The 12,481-nt window shown below is 46.7% G+C and overlaps 1 protein-coding gene across 1 annotated transcript in view; it reads right to left on the reverse strand.

Moving 5' to 3' along the window:
• The window catches only part of LOC103611001 (glycerol-3-phosphate acyltransferase 1, mitochondrial-like), a gene marked incomplete at its 3' end in the record, with an annotated part of 39,540 nt that extends 32,227 nt beyond the window's left edge, over nt 1-7,313 (reverse strand). Inside the window, exon 1 of the mRNA XM_008595052.1 lies at nt 7,181-7,313. The remainder of the gene's footprint in view (nt 1-7,180) is intronic.
• Between the last annotated feature and the right edge of the window lie 5,168 nt (nt 7,314-12,481).

Consider the following 12,481-nt stretch of genomic DNA (forward strand, 5'->3'; position numbering starts at 1 on the left):
ATTAAACATACAGGAGCCTGGTACGTCAAGAAAACAGTAGTTTCTATTTAAGGATTTGGCTGCCGCAGCCTGCTAAATGTCCTGGAGAAGTGAGTGGAATTTGAGTATATCAACACTGCCCCTCTGCTACAAACTGGGAAATTAGAAACTGAGAAAGATACCCCAAGGGCTCCTGCTTGGGTTTGGACAAGAGTGTTAGCCTCAATGACAAGAAGCTTGTTGGACAATGCTCCCAGACTCTGAGCTAACACAGCACAGTGAGCAAAGGGATGCTAACTTTTCTATTCTGCCAAGCCATAATATTAAAATTAAACTAACATAAATTGCCAATCCACAAGTACCATCACTTGATAAAAGAAAGAATGCTTTAACATCTCAACAAGCAGAAAAGATAGACTCCCAGCACAGAGGGAAGTTCCTCAGGTTGAACACGTGGAGCTGAACTAAAGACTTGCAGTTTTGTCTTTAGTTCTTATGTCACCCTAGACTGGAAAAACGTAAATTGCCAATCCACAAGTACCATCACTTGATAAGAGAAAGAATGCTTTAACATCTCAACAAGCAGAAAAGATAGACTCCCAGCACAGAGGGAAGTTCCTCAGGTTGAACACGTAGAGCTGAACTAAAGACTTGCAGTTTTGTCTTTAGTTCTTATGTCACCCTAGACTGGAAAAACCTTTACAAACCAGCACCCATCTGCAGTTGGGAATGTGGGTACCATGTTAAGGAACCACTGGACTTGGCTGGAGCAGAATGAGCTTTGGTTTGAGACCCAGCTTGAATGAGATATTCCAGGGCAAGGGTAGGGAGAAGAGGGCATAGAATGGGAGAGACAGGAGCCGTGCTGTGAATATGTGGCCCGGCTCTACAGGCGCACTTTCCACTCTATAATACTACACTAAATTGCCTATTTAATTACCCGTCTCTTCCACTGGGCTGTGAGTTCCTTGAGAGCAGTGACTGTGTCTTGTTGTGCAGAGTCAGGGAGCTAATTAGATGTGGGGCAAGGGGGCTGGTGTGGCAAGCACCAGGGACACAAGTGCTGCTTCACAGACCCATGCCAGCTGCGGACTGGAGGGCACATTTGCTGTTATCCAATAGTGCATGTTGTTCTGCCTGGTGGAGTGGGGAGAGACCCACCCCCATGCTATCCAGCAGGCTCACGCTGACACCATCTCATGAGATAGTTAAAATGTACCCCAAGGGGAACTTGCTGGAGGTCAGGACAGCTGGTGCCCTAAGAGGTGCCTGAGGACTGCTCAGCAAAAGCCCAACTCCTCTTCCATGGTCCCTGCTGAGGTCCGGGTGAGAGCTGGGCTGGGGGTGGGGAAAAGCCAGCCTTCTGCCTACTGCTGCTGCTTGGTCCCCTGGTTTTCCCATTGCCAAGTACTAGAAAAACTCTTAGTCCCAAGGTTTCCCATTTTACCCAGGCCCCTGTTCCTCATAGTCACTTTTTGGAACTGACTCCAGAAAATATTGGCATCATTACCAGCAGCACTCGGGATTAAATTCCACGGCAGCAGCCACCCCTTCTCTGCAGAGAAAGTCCACAAGGGAAATTGATTTCACTTTCTCTCAAGACTCATTTTGGGTGTTTTGTTTTGGTTTTGTCAACCTGATTTCTGGCGGGATATTGAAGCCCAACACACACTTCCACTTCCTGCCAGCCCCACAGGACACTGGGTGGGAGCTGGAAGCAAAACTCACAGCAGCAGCCACCCCTTCTCTGCAGAGAAAGTCCACAAGGGAAATTGATGTCACTTTCTCTCAAGACTCATTTTGGGTGTTTTGTTTTGGTTTTGTCAACCTGATTTCTGGCGGGATATTGAAGCCCAACACACTTCCACTTCCTGCCAGCCCCACAGGACACTGGGTGGGAGCTGGAAGCAAAACTCACTCAGGAGCGCACTGAGGCCGAGGAGGACGGGGTGGGGAAGGGCTCCTGCCCGCTGCTGCCGGAGAGCCCAGGAGTGACGATGGATGGATGTTTTCATCAGCACCAGCTCAGCATCACCCCCAGGATCCCCCTGATCCCTATGAAATGCGGCTAGCAGCTGGAGAATGGTCCTGCCACAGACGGTTAGCAGGGCTGTAGGTTCTGAAGGGTGATGGGAGCCCTCCATTGCAGATCCTGTCACTTTCCTCTCATGACCCGTTGGGGGGAATTCACCTTGGGGCATGACTTGCTATTCAAAGCCTCTTTGGAAATGCTCTGGGACTAGTGTTTTATTGTGTTGCACCTCTGTTCCTTTCTCAACATCCACTCCTCTATAACTCTCCCACCAAACTGGGAGTTTTCAAGTCCTGAATTCATGCAGAGAACAGTCTCTGGCTTTGAAGTCTCAATCCTGCTGCCTGTCTTTCCACCGTGATTGCCCCCTTCAGGCCTCACTGGCTGAAACACCGATGCCCCTGGGAGGTCCTCGTGGGCCCTGTGGCCAGCACAGTAGTAGTCAGGGATTGACTGACACACCACTGAGGGTAAGAGTGAGGGCCCAGGTAGAGAAGAAGAGATGGGGGGAGAATTGATCTGCTTCCAGAGGCCGAGGGGACAGGGGACAGGGAACTCCACAGGAAAGGTGGGAGAGAGTTAAAGATGCGGCACCACCATTCTTTCAGGAGCCTGAAGCTAGTCACTTCCTTTCAGCACTCTCTGCAGGCTTAGCCTTCCCATCACCTCCCAGGGTTTCTGGCTTTGTCTGGAAAAAATGTTAACCACCTCTTTACAAGCGCTGTCACTAATGTCCTGGCCAGAAGACTATGTACAGCACAGAGGAACATGGTGCTCCTGGGGGCAGGCTGAGTGGGCAGCCTCCATTGAGAGCACTCATGGGCAGCCAAGGAAGAGACCACAGGCCCACCCCCCAAATCCTCAGCTCCCTGCTCCCTCCCAGCCCTGCTGTTCTCAGAATTTCACCATCAGTGAACACCGCCCTAGGTGGGTTAATCACCCAGACTGGACATGTGGGTGTTTGGGGAGGGAGGACCCAGAGAACTGTGTCCCCAGGAAGAACACAGTTCCTGGGAAAGGGCTTAGAGCTTTTCTGCTGATAGGAATGACTCCAGGAGAGTGAGGATGTTGGGCTCCAGCTGGAGGAATTAGGAGGTGCTGAGAGAAAGGAGATTCTAGCAGACAGAACAGGCAATTCATCTTCCTGCCTTCCTGGAGGCCCTCATTTCATCTGGCTCTGTCCCACACAGTGCATTGCCCTGGATCCAGAGAATCAGAAATCATTAGAGATGGACAACTCAGTCTCGGGAATCATTCAGTCCTACTCCCTTATCTTATTCTCTCAGACTCTGAGCCCCAGACAGACACAGGTGCTTGGCCAGGGTGGCATGTACTGAGCACTGGGTGCATTCTCGTTGAGGCAGGGTGTTAGGTGCTCAAATGCTGTTGGTTCATCCAAGAGCCTTTTCTTGACTAGCTTCCATGCCCATCGAAATTAGGTCCTTTGGTCTTTTTCTCATCATAGATGGGAATGACCCACTATTTTGTGTGATTTTTTAAATGCCTGCCACCCACATTCACCTGAAACTTCCATGAGGGCAGGCAGCTTCCTTCACTATATCTCCAGTGCCTCATACATGACCTACATTTATTGACCACAGAAGCTCTGTTCCCAAAGTAACCCCATAAGAGAAGCATTACACCCATTTTACAGATGAAGAAACTAGGGCTTAGACAATTCGAACAAAAGGGAAAAGCAAGATTCAGCTGTGGATCTGAATGACCCTTTTCCCCATGCTGGACTATTTTTCTAACAAAAGATTTAATAGACTTACAAGACTGCCTGAAGCTAGGGGCTTGGTTTATGCTTTTTCAAATGAGACATTCTAGGACCAGATGTCCCAAGACCATTCTCTGTAAGAGAAGAGGAAGCATCATCTTAGGGCTGAGGGAAGCTCAGAGCCAGGGGCCCCTGGTCTTGCTGAGCCAGGCACAAGTGTGGGACCCACAAGCACCAGCGGTCAGAACAGGTGACAGGTCAGGGGTCCAGGCAAGGAAGACAAGGCTGAGGACCACACAGCCGGAGAGAATCCCTACTCAGCACCTGGGGAGGCAGACAGACAGGAATATCTGTCTGACAGGACTATTAGAGAGGGCCAGCCTCCAGGGTGCAGCCAGCCCAAAGCTAGGGGCTTGGGGAAAGTCCCTGCTCTATGGAAAGGGCTAGAACAGTCTGACAATGAGTCTCAGCTCTGCTCTCACCAGCTTGGGTGAGTTATTATGCTCTCTGAGCCTCGGTTTTTTCATCAAAAATATAGGATGATGCTAACCCCTCTGCCTCTCAAGCAGGACACATGAGACAAGCCCAGGCCAAGCATTTGGCACAGTGCCCGAGATACAGTGAGCATCCGGACAATGCTGGTTTCCTTAGGTTCTTCCTTCAAGGACCCCTCTTCCCAATTTGGGGCCCCTCTCAGTCTTTAGGCTAAGTGGTTAAACCTGGCTATCAAGGCAGGTAAGAGGCTGATGGAGAAAGCAGATCCTGAGAGAGGACGGAGCTCTCGGACCTGAAAGCATCCAACTTCAGGGTCTGTGCTTACTTACAACCAGACCTCAAAGCCTAGCACACAGCCTGGCACGAGGTTGGCACTCAGTGGGCTCAGCTAAGTGAACAGGTCCAACCAAGCGTGTGAGAGAGGTGCTGTGTTCTTACCGCTGGCCTGATCTCGGTCATTCACGTCCCACTGACTGTGACATAGGAGTAAAAGCATGGGCTCTGGAACCCGCCATTTGTTGTGTTACCTTGTACCTTTTCCTTAACTAACAAGTTTGCTCACCTGTTAAATGGGTTGCTGCACCAGCTTGTTGAGGGGATTGACTGAATAAGTGTAAAGCACTTAGAAGAGTGCTGGGCAGGTAGGAGGCTCTCCATCAGTGTTAGCCATTACTACCACTAAGAGTCTACTGCCAGGCTTTGGGCACCTGGCTGTGAGCAAGACAGACATGGTTCCTGCCTTTACAGAGCTGTCAGTCTAGTGGAGACAATGGATCAGGAAATAGCGATCATAAGAAAATACGGTGAGTGGTCCAATAAGGGGAAGTTCAGGGTGCCCTAACCTCATAGCAGAGGAAGTGGATTTACTCAGTTACCTGACTAATCTCTCCACATGACCAGACCTGGGAGCAGCGTAGGGCAGAAAGTGCTTCAAGCAGGAAGGATAAATTGCAGTAAGATTTGAACATGGCAGGTGCAAAGAACTGAAAGAGCGCCCGTTTGGTGAGACAGAGATGGTGAAGAGGGGGGAGGACATAGATGCAAGCAGGACCCAGACCATCCAGACAACAGCAAAGGGAGGAAATGATCCCAAAAGAGCAGAGAAGAATCAGGTCCAGGAGGAATAATCCCCTGCCCTGGCCTTGTCCTTCAGCCCTTGGCATTGCCCTTAAAACTGTGAAGGGGGAGCAGGATTCCATATGACAAACTTCTCGCACCTGTTAAAGGGTGAGCATCCCGAATTCTAAAATCTGAAATCCAAAATGCTCCAAATCCAAAACTTTTTGAGCACTGACATGATGCTCAAAGGAAATACTCACTGGAGTATTCTGGATTTGGGATTTTCAGATTTGGGATGCTCAACCAGTATGTATAATGCGAATATTCCAAAAGCTGAAAAAGTCAGAAATCTGAAACTCTTCTGGTCCCACACATTTCAGATTGGGATTTTCAGATTTGGGATGCTCAACCAGTATGTATAATGCAAATATTCCAAAAGCTGAAAAAGTCAGAAATCTGAAACTCTTCTGGTCCCACACATTTCAGATAAGGGATAGTCAACCTGTACTCTGAATAGTCTCAGGAAATCCAATGGGACCCCAGCAGAGAAAGCCCCCTAGGGAACCTCAGAGTAGTCAGCAGGAAAAATATCCTTCATCCTGTGGAGAAACTTTATGGGACAAACCAGAGTATCATCCCTCCACAGCTAACAAACTAGGGACAACCCAGATACAAATGCTTAAGAATTAAGACAACACGGATGGAAAAACTTGGGAATAAAGACAGCCCCAAGACCAAAGAAAGGAAATGCAGCTGGCATGGTGGTTTCTCAACCTACAATGCATAGAGGGGGGAAGCAGTTTTAAGCATACTGACGTACCATAAAAGCATTCTTTTCCACTCAACACTAGAATAAAGTTATTGTTTTCCTTGGTTTTGTATTCTATCCTCCCCTTGTTGGCCACCTCCAGCCAAACCTAACCAGTAGAGAAGACGAGGTCTGTCCTTTCATCTTTGGGGCAGGGGATTAAATCCATGCTGGCCCCACATGGAGCCCAGCTTCCATCTGTAGTGAGGAAGTCCTTGCACATAAAGGTCTGTCTGCCCAGCTCAAGCTTGGAAAACACTGAGCTGAGAATATGGTGGGAATGAAAACGGACATGGCACATCACACACAGATCTCGGACCAAGTGGGAAACAAACTGCCATAAATGGGGTGCCATAAATGCCCCACTCTTCTTTCTCTGTAGCCAACATCACGAGGATTGGGACAAGAATTTGTACCACTCAGCAGAGCCTTTAAAGGACATGTCCCATTTTCAAATCAGATTTGATGACATTTCACGCTAAAGCAATTGGATTTCTCATAAAGTGCCCAAAGCCCTTTCAGGACGTTGTGGTTCTGAGCCAGGGTGAAGGATTACATGGAGGCTGGAAAAGTAGCTGGACCCTGGGAAGGATTTCGTGGGGATCAAGTGCAAGCAGACATGAATGGTATAACACAGTAAAAAATAAAAAAAAAAAATAAAGGACATGTCCCATTTTCAAATCAGATTTGATGACATTTCACGCTAAAGCAATTGGATTTCTCATAAAGTGCCCAAAGCCCTTTCAGGACGTTGTGGTTCTGAGCCAGGGTGAAGGATTACATGGAGGCTGGAAAAGTAGCTGGACCCTGGGAAGGATTTCGTGGGGATCAAGTGCAAGCAGACATGAATGGTATAACACAGGCACGCTTGCACCTCTTTCCAACTGCAAACAACTCATGTCCCGGGGCCTCAGCTTGCCTTTCTGTAGAATTCCGAGATTTCTGGGTATTTTCTTTGTCTTCCTCTCTCCTACGGTGTCTGTTTCTCATGTGTCCCACTTTGCTTCCCCAGCCTTCCATTCTACCCTGTGTCTAATGTGATGACATCCTAAGAAATTAGACCCCCCACAAAAAAGTTTTTACATACCTGTATCCTTGACTCTGTGGTATTTGAAAAATTATTTCAGATCCGTTGGTTAGCAAAGAAGACCAAGACTAGAGAAGACAGTCCCAGCTGTGCGGGAATAAAAAGCAAGGTCTAGCTCCCCTGGGTGCCTATTTGCATGGCCAAAGGCTGAAGGACTCTGGGTACTCGGCAGTAACCTCAGAAAAAGTCCCCTGGCAGCAGCAAATTTTCCAGTGTGGTTTTGAAACACCCTAGGAGGAAGAAGGCTCTTTAATCAAATAATAACCAGGCAGAGATAAGGCCTGCTAGGCTGAGCTCAGCCAACCAATCACATGCTTCCTTCCGACCACAAGGACAAGCAGACCCAGGCTTCTGGAGTGAGTTTCAGGGCTTGTTATAATTTAATGATGGGGGTGGTGTCTTCTTGGCAGCGTTGCTTGGTGGGGTTTTCTAACCAGGGAGTGAAGCTCTGAGCTCAATGACCTCCTTCTCAGTGGAGGTGCTGGGGCCAGGGGCTGCGGCTGAGCATCCTGAGTCACATGGGGCTCCAGGCTCCCATCCCGGCTGCTTCTAAATAACCAGAGAGTTCTCACTGCTGAGGGAAGCGAAGCTTGAGTGAGGCTGAGCAGTGCTGGGGTCTCCAAGGGTGGGGGGCAGGGGGAGCGGCCTTGACACCAGATGTGCAGTTCAATGACCGTGACCCTGAACAGGTCGTGGAAACCCTAGTGACTTGCTGTCACATGTTGGGGAAGCTTTATACCCATTTCCTATTTGTCTTTAATGGGTAGTGACTTTGGGCTTCTCTACTTCATCCTTTCCAGCCACCCTCCCCTTCAAAAGTTATCGTTGCTCTGTTAAGCTAGAAAAGGTATGAATAATGGCCCTACATCTTGCTAGCACTGTGACTTTGAACTTGTCAGTTAGTCCCTTCCTGGCCAAGTGGCTGCAAGGACTAAATGCATGAGAACTCCCCCAGCTCCTATCAGGCTCTTTCAGGACCTGAGAAGACATAAACAAACCCTTAAATGATAATGATATATTACAGTCCAGTATTCAAAGAAACTTAAGAGCAACCTTTTTGTTATGTAAATAACTATTCTTCAACAACTATTTATTCTGCCTGTACTATGTAAAAGACATGTTGATTACCGGGGGCACAAAGGGGAGCCAGACCTAACACAGTTCCCTGCCCTCATGAAATGCTGTTATAGCACAGGAGTAGGAGTTTATTAAAGAGGCTCTTGGTGCAATGGAACCAATGGCAGGGGCCCGTGGAAGGGACTTGTTATGAAGGGTATGGGCCTGTCCAAAGAGAACAAGGAAAAAGCCAGCAGGAAGTGGACAGGAAGTGGACCCAAGTCAGAGGGCCAAGTGCAGCCAAACATTCCCCAAGGGAACTCCCTGCAAGGTCCCTCCTGGGGAAAAAAAGAGAAAAAGCAAAGTTATTTCTCCACTCCTCTTTTTTAAAAAAGGAGCCTCATTGAGATATAATTCACAAACCATACAATTTAACCATCTAAAGTATATAAGTCAGTGATTTCTTATTCAGAGTTGTACAGTCATCAGCAAAAATCATTTTTAGAAAATTTCATAACCCCAGAGAGAAACCCCTTCCCATTAGCAGTCTCTCCTCCCCACCTAAAACCTCCACCAGCTCTGAGCAACTTTGTGTCTCCTATGAATTTGCCCATTCTAGACATTTCATAGAAACAGAATCATGTAATATGTAGACTTTGTGACTGGCTGCTTTCATTTGGCATGATGTGGTTTTTTTTGGTTTTTTGGTTTTTTGGTTTTGATTTATTTGTTGAACCAAAATTGATTATACATATTTTGGGAGTTCAACATTGAGATATGTTGATCAAATCAATATTACTAGCATATATATTGTTACAAATTGTACTTATTCTTTATGCCCCTTGTCCAATCTCTCCCAATCCCCCCCTCTCCCTTCTCCCACCACTGATAACCCTAGATTTCTTCTCTCCTTCTGAAAGAATAATGGATACTCTGTTAATTTGTTGCCTAGATGATCTGTCCAATGCTGAGAGAGGTGATCAGGTCCTCCAATATTATCATAGAGCAGATGCTTTATCTGTCACTCTCAAACGGGCTTTGTGGAGAGAGACATCCTCTTCTTTTCTTTATCTCTGCTGGTGACTTTCCTTGTGTCAATGCACTCCAGTGGTTGGTGGACCATCTGCGTGGGTTGTGGTGTCTAGCTGCTTTTGCGGCAGCCATGGTTATTGTGGTGGCTGTGGTGAGCCACCCACATGGAGGTGATGTTTTTGGCATGCTCCTTGGCACTGGCGGTATGCCTGGTTGTGACATGTGTCTGGTCCCCTTCTCCATGCCTCTCGTCCCCAGCTGGGCCCCGAGGTGCTAGCACAGTGTGCCTGGTTGTGGGAGGGGGGTCCGGTCACTGGCATGATGTTTTAAAGATTCCCTTCATTTTTTCGTATTGCTGAATTATATTCCATTGTATGAATGTACCACAATTTGTTTATTCATTTACCCATTGATGGATATTTGCTTTACTTCCACCTTTCTGCTGTTATGAAGAATGCTGCCATGGACATTCATGTATAAGTTTCCATTCCATTTTATCCACAAATTCACAACCCCATAGCAGGGAAACAAAGCAGGTGAGAGAACTAGCCATAAAGGGCTTCTCAATAACTAGAAGTTATGATACAGCAATAGCTGAATCAGACATTTGCACAAAATGTTATAGTGCATAAAACACAGTCATTCATTCTCTCTCGCATAATCCTTCCCTCAACCCTAGCAAGAAGAAGGTATTATTTCTATGGCCACTTCAAATATGAGGTCACAGAGAATCAGAAAGTTCGAGTAACTTGCCAAAAGCTGCCCAGCCAGGAACTGAAGTCAGAATTAAGTCCTATGTTCTTTCCACTCCAGCTCTTCATTCACACACAAAACATGGTTTTATTCCTCTCCTACATATTTAGTCTTGGCTTCCAGAATGCTTAGTTCAAGGAGAAAAAAAAAAAAAGAAGAAGAAAGAAATTTAAAAGGGTTTTATCATTATTGATGGAGAAAATGGCAATTAGGCCAACAAATAGTTGTTATGGTTAGCATCTTTCAAATGTTTATGTAAGGCTGAGAAAGGTTAGAAAGATCTTATCTAAAGGTTCAGAGCTAGTAAGCCAGCCATTAATGGTTCAAAGGCAGCTGGATATATGATTCCCAAACACAGGCTAGATCGGCTTGCTTTCTTGCTCACAGCTGGCTGACAGCAGTGCATCCCAGATGTCTCAGTTGTTCAGGTGGGAGAAAGGGTACTTTGGATGGGGGCACTGCAGGTCGGGGTGGGCCTAGATGCAGAAGACGCCATACATAGCAGGGGATGCAGAGGGGACTGGGACACATGAAAGCCTGAAGATGCAGGGCAAAATGGCTAGGAAGAGTGAAAAAGCAAAAGAGAAAACAGAGAGAACATTGGGAAGTTCCCACCGAAAGGCTGGCCACGTTCCCAGTGTGACCCATAGCCAGGAAAGTTTAATCCAAGCCACTTGATAAACAATCTGAGCACATGTGCTGGGTGGAATGATGTGAAAAAGTCAGCCAGGGACAGCAAGTGTAGTGACTGAGAGCTGGAGAGTCCTCCCAGATTCTTATCACCCATCCAGTCCCAACCAAAGTCCACAGCCCTGACAGCATTGCCGAAGAGGGACCTTCCTAGGAGTAGAAGGGAAAAGCTCTCCATAGGGAGAGAAAGGAGGCCAAGCAAGCCAGGTGAGCACAAGTGACAGGCCACAGCCACAGGTCACTTCTGAGATGGAGATTCCAGTGCAAAGTGCTTCTTATCTGCAAGTAGGAGCGTGGGAGTACCAGAGGTCTGGAGCCAGCCAGGCATCTTATGGCTCCTGGATCTTGATTCATTGTACCAAAATTATGCCCACTTCATCTGATTGCCCTTTTATTTGTTTGGGCCCATTATTCACAGAAGTTGGCACACATCAGTCAAGGCACTGTCAGAAAAATTTGGTTAGAAAAGTTCTTTGAGGGTAGGAAGCGGACCCAAGCTCGTTCCAGGTCCCTGAGTTCCCTGGGCTCTCTATAAGATTCAATTCTGGAAAATTAAAGGGTACCTTTAAATCTGCTCCCACGTCTGAGCACCAGGAAGAACTGGACATTGGCATGTAGAATATGGCAAGCACATGTCAGTGGGTCCAGCATGGTGTGAGAACACAATATCTATTTGTACCTACCATGGGCCAGGACCTGAATTGATGCTTTCTCGATCACAGTTTCTCTTTACAAAAATCCTGTAGGCTAGAAATATTTATACCCACTTCAGAGAACGGAAGAGTAGAGCTCAGAGTGGCCAACTAACTTGCTTGAGTTCACACAATGACTATGTGGTAGAGCAGAGACTTGAACCCAAGTCCAGCTAACTCTAAATCCATGATCTTTCTATTATTTTATGCTGCCGCTCATAAGGAAGTTCTTAGATTCATTTTCTTTCTGTCTCTCATAAGCTTCCACTTATTCCCATTCTCCTTTCCATGATTTTTCCAGCACTACCAAAATCATCCGTGCATGTGTTAATATATAACACACACACACATCTACATGCAGACTCACACATACCTGTGAGAACACATTTCTCTGTGCATATATATTCATGTGTGTGTCTCTTCGCTTTTAGCCATATGTGTTCTGTTGCCTTCAGAGAAGGGAATGAGGGGCTTTAGCTTTAATTTCCTCGAGGTCGTATAAAAGTCTGTTCTTAGAGAGTTGGCTTGTGGTGGTCTTCCTATTGTATGTCGGCACTTGAATAGAGAAATTGGCTCCTGTGACCAGGAAAACTACCGCACTGTAAGCATTTTTTTGAATACCTTTTCCTGGGATGGGTCTTTCATCCAGAGAAGAATATTTGTACAATCTTCCATTAATGGGGGTACACAATGATAATACCCATCAATGTACATGTCATGACCAAAAAAAAACCCTTTCTGACTTGGGCTTGATCTGGACTGCCTGAGGACAGATAGCGCACACACACACACACACACACACACACACGTCAATTGAATGGGAAAACTGTTAAATATATCACAAATTCAAAAGTATCTCAGCACCAGCAGCTAATATAAATCAGAAAAATAGCTTAGATGTGATTAATGGGGAGTAGTGGGGTCTGGGGTCAAATGGAGGGTATACATCCCATCTAAGGGCATCTACCACCTCTAGCCAAATATTGCTATCGGAAAATGTAGGCCCAGTGTGGTAAAATCTTATTAATTTCAAGGGAGGCTGGAAATATGTATTTAAATATGGATTTAAGAATGAAAT

This window comes from Galeopterus variegatus, unplaced genomic scaffold, assembly GCF_000696425.1.
Source record: "Galeopterus variegatus unplaced genomic scaffold, G_variegatus-3.0.2 Scaffold12233, whole genome shotgun sequence".
Taxonomy (NCBI): Eukaryota; Metazoa; Chordata; class Mammalia; order Dermoptera; family Cynocephalidae; genus Galeopterus; species Galeopterus variegatus.